The following is an 11,600-nucleotide window of genomic DNA, read 5'->3' on the forward strand; positions in this document are numbered from 1 at the left end:
CTGTCATGTGCGATAACGTGCTTGAAAATACTCACATCATCTTTGTTGCAACAGTTTGACTTTGTTAAGAAAAGGCAAGTAGAGTGAACTTCTGATGGGTGAGTTACAAGTTACTTTCTGTTTGTCTGAGTAGGATCAGGGATGGAAGTTACATTTCTTACCACTTGTATGTTGGAAACGCACTTACTGTGACCTGTCTGTGTAATATCTCTGGACATTTTGCCGCTGTGTTGATAAATAATGAAAAGGCCTATTTGCGATTGTTTGATCATACCTGTAAACTTATGAGTTGCTGTTCTTTTCTTGATGGCCAATATATAGCCAGTGTCTCTCTGTGTTTTCATTTGTTAGTAGTGTAAGCTGGCTAAAAATATTTTGTCTGGTTTGTCATCTCCCAAGGAAAATATTTGTACCGGTGCGCGGCATAACTACGTTAAGCTGCTGATCGAAGCACTTTGCGCACTAGAACGCTAAGCGTTCACTCTCTTTTCTGCTTTAGCACAAGAATACAGTAAAGATAATTACAAGTCAATTTATATGTATAGTGCATAGTGATAAATAACAGTGGATTTGCCAGCCAGCTCTTCATTAGCAGGAAAGTAATCTTTTAGCTAGCATGTGTTTACAACAAACGTTTAACTAAAGCAGTTAGTTAGCTATACCATTGGTTTGGGCAAGCAAACTGGAAAAATAAATAAATTACTATATGGCCAAATGTTGTTTCAAAATAGCTAGAATATAACATCCAGTTGTGCTTTCTGGTTGCCAAGAGCACCCCACGCTGTAGTGATGGAATAAGAAATTAAAGAACTTTGCTGTTGGACGAAATCCTGAGTTTGCAGAATTATCCAATATTGATGTTTTAAGTTGGAGAGTGTGTTGGCCATTGCTGTGTTTGAGATGGATAAAAATGGAGTGGGCGCTGGAACTACAACGGCAGCATTCTGATAAATACTTATATTACCTCAGTCTTTATAATGATGAGCGATGGATGATTTACAGAATCCAAACAGACTGTTAATGTAAAAAGATTCAGGACTGCACACCCTTCAGTGAACTAAATCAGTCCAAATGATACAGTGTCAAATACATTGCTTAGGCTGAAATAATTCATATTCAAATCAGGTTCAAAGCTTATCAACAGGGCTCCCTACTGACTTCAAAATCTGTTTCAGTATAAAAGGAATCCTATAGAGCAGCTACCAGGTGGGCAGCACCGACTGTCTTCTCAGTCTTCTCAGTTTGTCCATTTCTGTCATTAATTTGAATTTCTTATTTTCATCCTAGTTTGATTCTATTCATTTCAAGATTGAAGTTTTGCATACTTGTGTTCTTCTGGATACATCACATAACATGCACAAAAATGATTAAAAGGTAGAATGGAAAACTGTATTTACCATGGCATAGTTGAATAAAAAGAGTTCAGCACATGTAACTGACATACCGTGAGCCTCAATCACCATTGTTTCCTCTTTCATATGTAAATCTCACTCATGCTAAAGATACTGGAAAAACAGGCGAATGCCAACAAATGCTAGATGTGACGCCACCAAAATGTACACATACCAGCTCATGTTCCAGATAAGTGGTCATACAAGCTCATAGGGCTAGAGCTGGAGTTTGTTCAGTATGTCTCACAGAAAGGGCTTTCACGGTTATGAAGGAAAGGTAAATATTTTGTGGTTTTCCATCTGATGTCCTCCAGCTGCTTTGCTTCAACTCTGTAATTTATGAAGTTTCCTGATGGACAGATAACGTTAGTTGTTGCTCACGCTACAGTAACCACTAGTTGCTGCTAACTGTATTTGCTGCTAACGGTAGGTAGCTCCAAAGCTTCTGTACTAATGTTAGACAACACCAACACACCCCAGGAGCACAACGCTAGTCCGGGCTGAATCAGCACTAGGACGCCTAGCTGCATAGCTAACTGAGTAGCTGGCAGCAGCTGCTGTTAGCAGCAGTTAGCGGATAAAGTAGCTGGTAACATACATACTCCATAAATCACAAAAAGTAGAGGCAGAGCAGCTGGTTCTAGCCGGCTAAAGTTGTGTTTTTGTACAGTACTTGTGCAGCCTAGATTCGCATAGCAGGCCTTGCGCAGTACAGCTAATCCCCGCCCCTCTGCTGTTCTCGGAGAAGTTGGCCAATCAGAAGCCAGTAGGCTTTCACGGAGGGGGGCGTTAAAGAGACAAGTGTGAGAAAGAGTGATTCAGAAAGAGGGTGAAAAAAGGTGCTAAAGCTATGGACAGTATGAGAAAAATAATGTGTTTTTTGAATATTAAGGCTTGTAAACATTTTCTAGTAGAAACCCTAAATACAAGTATGAACCTGAAAATGAGTATTCTGTGGCACCTTTAAATGTGCTCTGTGAAAAGATTCAGATACAAACTTCTGTTGAAATGAACTGCAGAGTGGTGCTGACTGGCCTATTTCAATCTACTTAAAGAATAAATGGAAACAAAATAAGCAACCCATTACAAACCTCCACTCCTCTCTTTCCATCTCAGAGACCGGGTAATGTTAGGAAGACTGTTCGAAAACTATCAAGCAGCCACTGGAAAAACACTCAACACTCAATTTGTGTCTCAGCTTTTGGCTGAAAGCTTTGCTGCCGCATTTTCTACGATCCTAAAGATGTGAGGCGCTCTTTACTGAGGCAGGAATGAAAGGAGCCCATAGGAGGAGATATAACGTATAAACGTAAAGAAGTTTTCGCCAAGTGAGATAAATGATCTAATTCTGGAGGGATTTCTCAGCAAAAGAAGGCAAAGCTAAGAAAATATTCTTGACCTGTTTTTCAAATCTTGGATCAGTTTTACATACAGTATTACTGCTAAATTTCAGCTTGCTTGGATCGTAACTAATTACACAAGAGAGATTGGGAAGGCCATTTCTTTTATTCACGAAGGTGGTGTAAATATGATTTCTTTACGGCAGCACCACAAACTTTAAATCTCCACACAGTGTGGAGTACAGTAGAAACCACACCCAAGATGTCTGAAACAAGTTAAGTTTCTGTCAGATTTTAGTCCAGGCATCTTTGGGTCGGACTGTCTATTGAAGCCCCCAGGAGTGTTTTTCTTCCCCACTGCCCTGATTTGATCCTGGAAGTTTCTTGTCTATAAGGAGACAAAGGAAACAGTAGCCGGACAGTTGGAAACACAATCCTTGCTGACGCTCATTACAGTCTCAAGTTCTCACTCAGTTATGATTTTCCCCTTCTCTATTTCATTACAGGTAACAGAATCCAGAGTACCCTGGGATCAAAATAGAGCTCTTGATAGAGTGATAACATCGCTGGCAAGAAGACGAAGAACCTAATCTGTCCTGGTGATCAGCAATGGCCACCAATTCATCAGTATTAAGTTAATTGGATAAGTATTGATTCTCTTGAGGGAGCGGGCTGCATTTAAATTGTGCCACAACTCTGCAGGGCGGCACTTTCTGGTTCTTACTTAACATTCCCATGCATGTGTTTGTCTCTTTTTATGAGAGTGTGTGTTCAGCTATATGAGTTTAATGTGTTTATTAGTGTGCACGTAAAGGTTGATCTTTACACCCCTAGTAACAGATTTGTTTTTGTTTTTTTTACTATCAACCTACAGTGTGAAGTGCCCATTCATAAACATTCATGCATAAACATTCCTCTGTCTGCACATGTTGGCCAGTGACTGTGGTGCGTGCCACTGTGTCTAGTCAGTGATATGTTTGCACTTTTCCCTGTTTAATCTGGAGTGGTGTGTGAGTCAGCTGCTATCATTGTTAATCGGAATGTCCCCTCTAAACATCTGAGCATGCTATAGTACATATAGAGTGGTCATTTTTTAGCCTAACTGCCCCTGTGTTTCTGTGTGGTGTGGGAATTTAGCAATGCTTTCGCTGCCACAGGTATATGCACGGAATCGGTCTCTATGACAGAGGGAAGAAGAAGAAGAAGAAGAAGAAGAAGGAGTGAGGACACAGACAGATTCACCTTATTGAATCCCTCCATCACTACATAGTAGCCTACAGTGGAGCATATGCCCATGGGTGTTTAGTATGAGATTGATCACACACACCGTCCTGTTATTTCTCACTCATTCGACAACTGAAATGGATTAGCTGGCCAGTAGTCTGCCTCACTCTGAGAACAATGACTCTGCCGTTATGTCGTCTACCTTATCAGTCTGCCCCTCTACTGCTGCCCATTTCTCTTTCATTCGCTATAACACAATACACAGAAGTTAAACCAGATATTTGTCATTACCAAACAAACTGTCTCTAACACTTCTTGTGTCTTTCCATTTTAAACGCCTACATCATCTGAGGACGCAACAAAGATAAAATAAGTGGGTGAGTCATCACAAACACCAACGCCATATGCACCACTGTTATCAACATCATCATGATGAAGGTGACAATGCTCAGTTACAGTCACTAGAGTCATATCTATCCATAACCATTCTTATCATTTTCAGGAGTGTTGCGTGAAATGACTTTAAAAGGAAAAGGAGGGAAGAAAATATTTCCACAGAGGCAATTTGGAGCTTGTTTCTCTCATATTTTGGAGGCTTGGCAGTGCTGTAGCTTGTGGACTCATTGCTCATTTGGACTCAACCTGAACTGGTTTCCGCTTGTTAGTCTGGGGCCCAGGTTCTTGGGTGACAACAAAAACAACTGTGAAGGAAATGAAATGTACAACTTTCCAAATTTCAGGCACAAAATACAAAGCTTGTAGACCTCATTGAGCATCTCCACGACTCAGTGTTGACTGATTATCAGACTGCAGCTGCTACATGATAATACAAAATACCAATATTTAAGAACTCACTAAGAAAGAAAAATGTCACTAAAGTGGCAAAATTTATGTCTTAATTGCTGCACTGAATAAATCAATAGTTGGAGCAGTCTTTAATATCTAAAACAGTGTTTTCAAAGTTTGACAGTGTTAGTTGGCTGTGGGCTACACATGAGCCTTGAAATGTTTGTTTATATTTTGTCAAATTGGTTGAAAAAATATTACTTTATCAAAAGGAGATTACACAGAATAGTCTAAATGTATGTGATTTGGTTTCAAGCTGGGTGCCCCGAGCCCCGGCCAACATCTGTAAAACACTAAAATGTAACATAAGTCAGAGGCAAGTTGCTTGTGGCTCTTTCTGACAGAACAGTCAGTATGCTCACGGTTCACTGTCATGGAGAAGAGAAAGTCAGTCTTTTCTAAAGAGCTCCAGAGACTTACTCCTTCGTGAAGTATCCAGCAACCAAAATGCAGCGTTCATCATGTCCATGGACTAACATGAACATCAACATTCAATGACAGTGACATTCCTGCAGTCAGCATGCCAATTGCACACTCCCTCAAAACTTGCGACATCTGTGGCTTTGTGCTGTGTGATGGAACTGCACATTTTAGAGTGGACTTTTATTGTGGCCAGCCTAAGGCACACCTGTGCAATACCCATGCTGTCTGATCAGCATCTTGATATGCCACACCTGTGAGGTGGATGGATTATCTCGGCAAAGGAGAAGGGCTCACTAACACAGATTTTGACTGAGTTGTGAACAATATTTGAGAGAAATAGGCCTTTTGTGTACATAGAGAGTCTTAGATCTTTGAGTTCAGCTCATGATGAATGGGGGCAAAAACAAAAGCGTTGTGTTTATAATTTTGCTCAGTGTAGATTAGTTAAAGGTGAGTGTGATCATGTCAGTGAGTGTTTGACCGAAGGTAGGGCTAAGATTTTCCATTGCCTCCAAAGACTAACTGGAGGTGTGTGTGTGTTTGCCAGCAAGAGGACACATGCATCCACATCCAAACGTTCTCATCAAATCCATATCCACGTCCACAGCTCTCTTTCCATCCTCTCTCCCATCCTAAGCTCAAACAGCAGCACTACTTAATTCCCACCTCAGAACACGACATGAGGAGTGTAGTGGAGCGAGCAGGGGGAGTTGTGTCAGCTGCAAGCAGAATAATAAGAGACGGGAGAAGAAATAAGCAGAAAAAGAGCGAGGAAAAAAAAACATGAATCTGGCTTTGTCATCGGTCAGATCAGTGGCAGCTTCAACAGCAAGCAATGTTCAGTACAGTGGCTATTTAAATGAACTGTATGTTATGAGGACCCTCATGAAGTCATCAATAATGTACCTTGCTTCTATAGCAAACAGGAAACCATAAGACGAAACTGGAGAGCAGAAATAATTGATCCCTGTGTCTCCTATACACAGAATCTGCCTGGGCAAGCAAATTATTCCTCCCCCATAACATCTGGATAATCAGAAAAGATGTTTTTACATTCACAAATTTTTGGTTGTTTATGTTGTTGAGTCTTGCCCTAAGCATTTTATTGTACCGATAACCCTGTGTTGACAAAAAAGAACTTGGACATATTGTAAACATGTTTTTAATATTAACACCTGAACATTCAACCATTCCATAGTACGGTTTATTTTATCTAAGATATGGTATGTTGATTTCTGGACACACTTATATATATATATATATATATATATACTATAATGAATTTTGCTTACCTTGCTTTTCCCTTCAGTCCTCCAGCTGTTACCACTCTTTACGCTAAGCTAAGCCAACCAGCTGCTGGCTCTTGCTTCAAATTCAGCCTACAGACATGACAGTGGTATCGATCTCCTCAACTTACTCTTGGCAACAGGCACCGGCAAGTAAATAAACGTATTTCCTATAATGTCAAACTATTCCTTGAAAAGCTCTGTGGTGATTTGTTAAAATGATGCATGTGTTCATTTTCCTGGACAGAGACATATATGCCCGAAAAATCATTTGAAATAGTATTGAAACCCTTGTGTATAGTGGTGTTTATATGTGTCACGGTAGCTTGTATAAGCGGAGGGGGACGATCATTTCTTTTTCCTGTTTGAAGTGTGCTCTTTTGACCTCAGGCATTGGAAGCTGTTCAAAGCTAGCAAGAGCTGTTTGACAGAAATAAAGTGTGTGTATGCATGTGTGCACGAGAGTGTCCGAAAGGAAAGCCCACAGAAAAATATACTGTAGTGAGGTCACACTTAATCCTTCTTTCCGTCTGTATCTTCAGTCTTTATTGTCATCTGACACTGACCAACACTGACTAGGTTTCTCTCTTTAACTACATTTCGCTCACTTGCCTATTGTTCTTATTTATTCAAAATATAGTGTGCACATGGCAGTGAATGAGGCATATTGAATTACACTTAACCTACAATCATTGTGTACTGTTGAATGGTACAGAGATATTGTGGCGCATCAACATATGGATGGGCAGAGCTGTTCTGAGAGGTGGCAAAGGCCAACTATGTCTAATTGTCACGCAAGACATTGCTGCAGGGAACACAGTGCTGCAGGCAAGCTAGCTGGTTCACGAGTTTAGGAAGAAAGATTGAAAAGACGAGGAAAGACTGTTTGAGTTACATACTCTCTCCAGCTGTCTGGTATTCACTTTGCATAATTTCTTTTCCCTTCATTCTTATTCTCAAAACAAATTAGCTTTTGTTCCTCTTCCAAACACATAAAGTAAACAATATCTCAGAGTAAAACTTGCAGACCACAGTAATTGGCTCATTTGTAGCTATCTGGTGTATGTGTTTGTTCTTGTGCTTTGTGTTTGTGTGGTTTGCAACTCTGGAATACAGTAATTACCATCACACAGCCAATCAAAAGATGCAAATGTACTTGTAGTGTTGCTGCACACTTCTTCTTTTCATTTTTCTCAGCTTTTTTATGTTATATTTGATATTATATAAATCATACACAAGCTGGCTAAAAGCCATGTTTGTGTGCCAGAGGACTTCCCATCAATGTGCGATTCGCAACTTTTCACTTTGAGGAAGGAGGTATGTTCAGTCCTGCCCTCCTCCCCCTCATATGGTCAAGTTTCTGCCCCAGCGTTTGTCAGTCATCATGATGAGCTGTCTACCTTGAATAAGCGTCTAGCCTAAGGCAGAGGTATCCAGTTTCTATTGGGAACACCAGAAGAAATAAACAACAACAAACACAGCAAATGTGTAATTGTAACAAAATAAATAAATAAAAAGAAATACAAAGCTGCGGTTTTGAGCAGGTCTTGGCTCCTACATCTTTAACCTCGTTTACATCAAATGGTATTACATCACCATTAATGTCCATTACAGGCAAACATGATTTAAAAAACATACAGAAGATGTAGATGTAGTAAATGTTTAAAAAATCATATTAAATATAAAATATAAATATAATAACGATCTATAAAATAAAATATAAAACAAATGCTGCACCACAACAGACCTTTTGTGTTGTCATGGTAGGAAAAAGGTGTTACTAACGTTAATGACGGCTCTGCTTTAGTCAACTGTCCCGCTAAGCCATGACACTATGACAGTGAGCCAGTGTGCACGATACCCTTAAACTGAAGCAACTGAATGGAATTCAGCCATCATTCATGTAATTATTTACACCTGTTCTTTTCCTGCAGTGACATGTCAAAATGTCCTCCATGATGGTCTATTGTATCCTGTATAGACAACAGAACCTCCAAACAAACAGCAACACAATATCAAAAATCCCAACCTACATGTACATACATTACATCTAATCTAAGACTGTATATATACAGAGCATGTCTCCAACAAGCATTAATTTCAACATTAACTCCACATTACACCTAAAAGAGAAAACAATGATTAACTGCAGGTAGAAACTACCTCTGTGTGTGCCTCTCATTGATTACCATTACATTCAAATCATAGCGCTAAGTATCTGATTTTGTTATTTTTCCATGCAGCGTCCATGTTTTTGTTTTATATGCCCAGGTTTTTCCATGTCTGTGAGATTTCTGCCTCCATCCCAATACAAATGGAGGTGACTGTAATTTTGTTTGTGCTGCTCTCTAGAATGACAAATATGAAATTAATACAAAAAAAAGATTCTACAGCATCTGTTTCCAGAAACAATGTGATCATTTCTCTGGATAATCCACATCAAGCTGTCGACAGTTTTCTTAGGGACTATTATTGTCTTTAGAAGGTAGTCGTAAAATTCCACTGTTACGAGGTGATGGCAGAAATCTCGGAGTCTGATATCTCAAAACCTCGGCACATACAGTAAAACCAAATAAGCAGAACCAGCCAACTTTCAGTGCCCATTCTTGTCTGAGTCACGTCTGTGCAGTCCCTCTCTTTGATTATTTGAGGCCATCGGTGAACAGGCAGAGTCACATATCACACGCTTGAAATGATACGTTGAAAGGAACTGGGGATCCATAATAATCAGATGATGAAATCGCTTCCGCTCTCTGAACCAGAGGCTCGCCTTGTCGTACAGTAAATGCAGCGTTTGCACTTTGCGGCCTTGATGGTAGCTTGGAGACACGATGCACCAGAGGAGACTGCGATGGAGCTGTGTATGTTGCATCTTCCCATCTAAAAAGTCATCTTAAAGCTCATCTCTTCATTAAATCAGTTCTTTGCATGCGGTGGTTCAATACCTCCCTTGACAGACTTGGTGATGCATTTCAGGAATTCATTAAAATGGCAACATTTAATGTTAAATGTAATATGAATACCTGCAAAGATAATAACCCCATCAGTGTCTCTGTTAATCACCTTTTCTGTAGCGCTACTATCATTACCTTTATCTGAAATTGAATTCTTAGTCACGTTCATGACATTTTGGGCCATACACCATTTGCTGTGGTCGTAGTGAGCAATGAGTGGGGCTTCTGCTATCAAGCACTGAGAAGTCAGAACCAAAACAGCATGACAGAAGCTGGAGAGGAGATCACAAACCCATTCAACCTATTCCTCAGCATGCTGAGAGTCTTTGGCTGGAGGAGCTTAGAGAAATCAGAGACTGATGCTTTAAAGCAGTGTAACAGTAACAGGATAATCCCTACTACTGCACTCACTCACACACGCAAGCAAACACATGTGCATGAACACACACACACCTGGATAAATTCTTATTGATTTTTGTTTCTTCTATCAGTCAGCAGTAGGTTTCTTCTTACCATACACAACATTCATTATTTACATTAAAAGGAGAGAAGGCAGCACAAGAGATGCTCCTGCACATTCGGCAGTTTATGAGCAGACGGTATTGGAGAGGACTCTTCCACAAGTGTTGCTGGCTGGAAAGTGAGAGGGAAAAACAAAAGTTAAGCTCTCTTCTTTTAAGCTGAGTGTTTGAGTGCTGCTCTCCTCTCCACCAGCCTGTCTGGGCTTGTGGAGCGATAGTTAATAATTCACACTGGGAACAAGAGGTCCATAAAGGCTTGCAATGATACAGCAGAGAAGCCTGTTTTAGAAAGCTAGGTGTGTGGGAGGAGAAAAGTCTGTCTCCAGCTCACTCACCCTCTCTTTCTTTTCTCTGTGCCACGTATCTGAAAGCAACAGAGACAGTGAGTGAGAGAAAAGAAAGACAGAACGACTGTGTGTGTGTGTGTGTGTGTGTGATGCAACCATGCAAACTCTCCATGTGGGCAGATAAGTCACACAGAAGGTGAGAGTGGAAAAAGGTTGAGGAGTTGTTTACCAGCAGAGAGGAGATTCAGTGGGCATCCCCCTGTGTGATGTGATGTGTGTGTGTGTGTGTGTGTGTGGGTTCGCCATGTATACAATATGATTATAGTATCAGTGAATTGACCAGTGTATACTGTACTACGCTTAGGATATTAAAAAAGCGGGTTAAAAAAATAGCCAAATAAATCAGCTCTTCAAAGATCATGGTGACCTTCAAAAATGTAGTTCTGTCATGCCCATTACCTGCAGTTAGGTTATGTGTTCAGTTTTTGTCTGTTACTACTTCCTGTTGTGCTTCAGTGACTCATCTTGTGTCTCGTTCCAGGTCTTCATCTGCCTTCCCTCCTGTGTGATTACCAGTCCCCGCCCTAATGTGCTCCACCTGTGTCTCATTGTCTCCCCTGCCCAATGTATATAAACCCTTGTTCCCTTTGTGCCTGTGCAAGTTTGTCTTGATCCCTTGTGTCAGTGTTCCAGCAATTTTCCTGTGTATGCCTTAGTGTGTTTTGACCTCAGCATCTGTTTTTTGACTATGATTTCTGCCCTATGATTTTGTACTACTGCCTGCAAGTTTTTTGAGTCTTTTTCTTTTGTAAACCACCTTGAGTCGTGCCTTCTGAGTCCATTACCCCAGTGTGAGCTTTGATAAGTTCGTCTATTTTTAGAATATTGTGCATGATCAGCAACTCATTTGCATTTTCTCTCTCTTCAATTTCTATCAGCCCATTTACTGGAACCTACGCTGGCCAGTGCAGAAAACTACTAATTTTGGGTGGGTGCTGGGCGTTTGTTTGCTTTTATTTAATGGCCAATGCCAACCTTTTCAAAATTCTCCCAGCAAACCGCTGAAACAAAAATGCTGCATAAAAGGCAGACAAGCTTGACACCCATTCACCACCCTTGCTTTCTGCCCTGCTACAAATAAGCCACACTGCTTCCTGCAGGGGCATTGTCCTTTTGTTTTGGTGTTAAATTGTGACGTGGATATTTTTGTCCAATATGGATGTAATTTGTAGGTATACTGGGCTGATTTAAACTGAGTCTTGTTAAAAAAAATTGGGTATTTTTCAGTGAAAAGCCTTACAGTGGACAAACATGCACATGCCCGACAC

General features: G+C 40.4%; 1 long non-coding RNA gene across 3 annotated transcripts; it reads left to right on the forward strand.

Moving 5' to 3' along the window:
• Nucleotides 1–6,651, forward strand: LOC123962023. 3 transcript variants are annotated; one of them, XR_006822833.1, is made up of 4 exons: nucleotides 1–98; nucleotides 3,238–3,951; nucleotides 4,308–4,332; nucleotides 6,534–6,651. It is a non-coding gene; the product is annotated as an uncharacterized LOC123962023 (long non-coding RNA). The 3 variants fall into 3 exon arrangements; XR_006822834.1 differs by having other exon boundaries at nucleotides 3,238–3,365; nucleotides 3,889–4,332; XR_006822832.1 differs by having other exon boundaries at nucleotides 3,238–4,332.
• The last annotated feature ends 4,949 nt before the right edge of the window (nucleotides 6,652–11,600 follow it).

This window comes from Micropterus dolomieu, linkage group LG22 (assembly GCF_021292245.1).
Source record: "Micropterus dolomieu isolate WLL.071019.BEF.003 ecotype Adirondacks linkage group LG22, ASM2129224v1, whole genome shotgun sequence".
Taxonomy (NCBI): Eukaryota; Metazoa; Chordata; class Actinopteri; order Centrarchiformes; family Centrarchidae; genus Micropterus; species Micropterus dolomieu.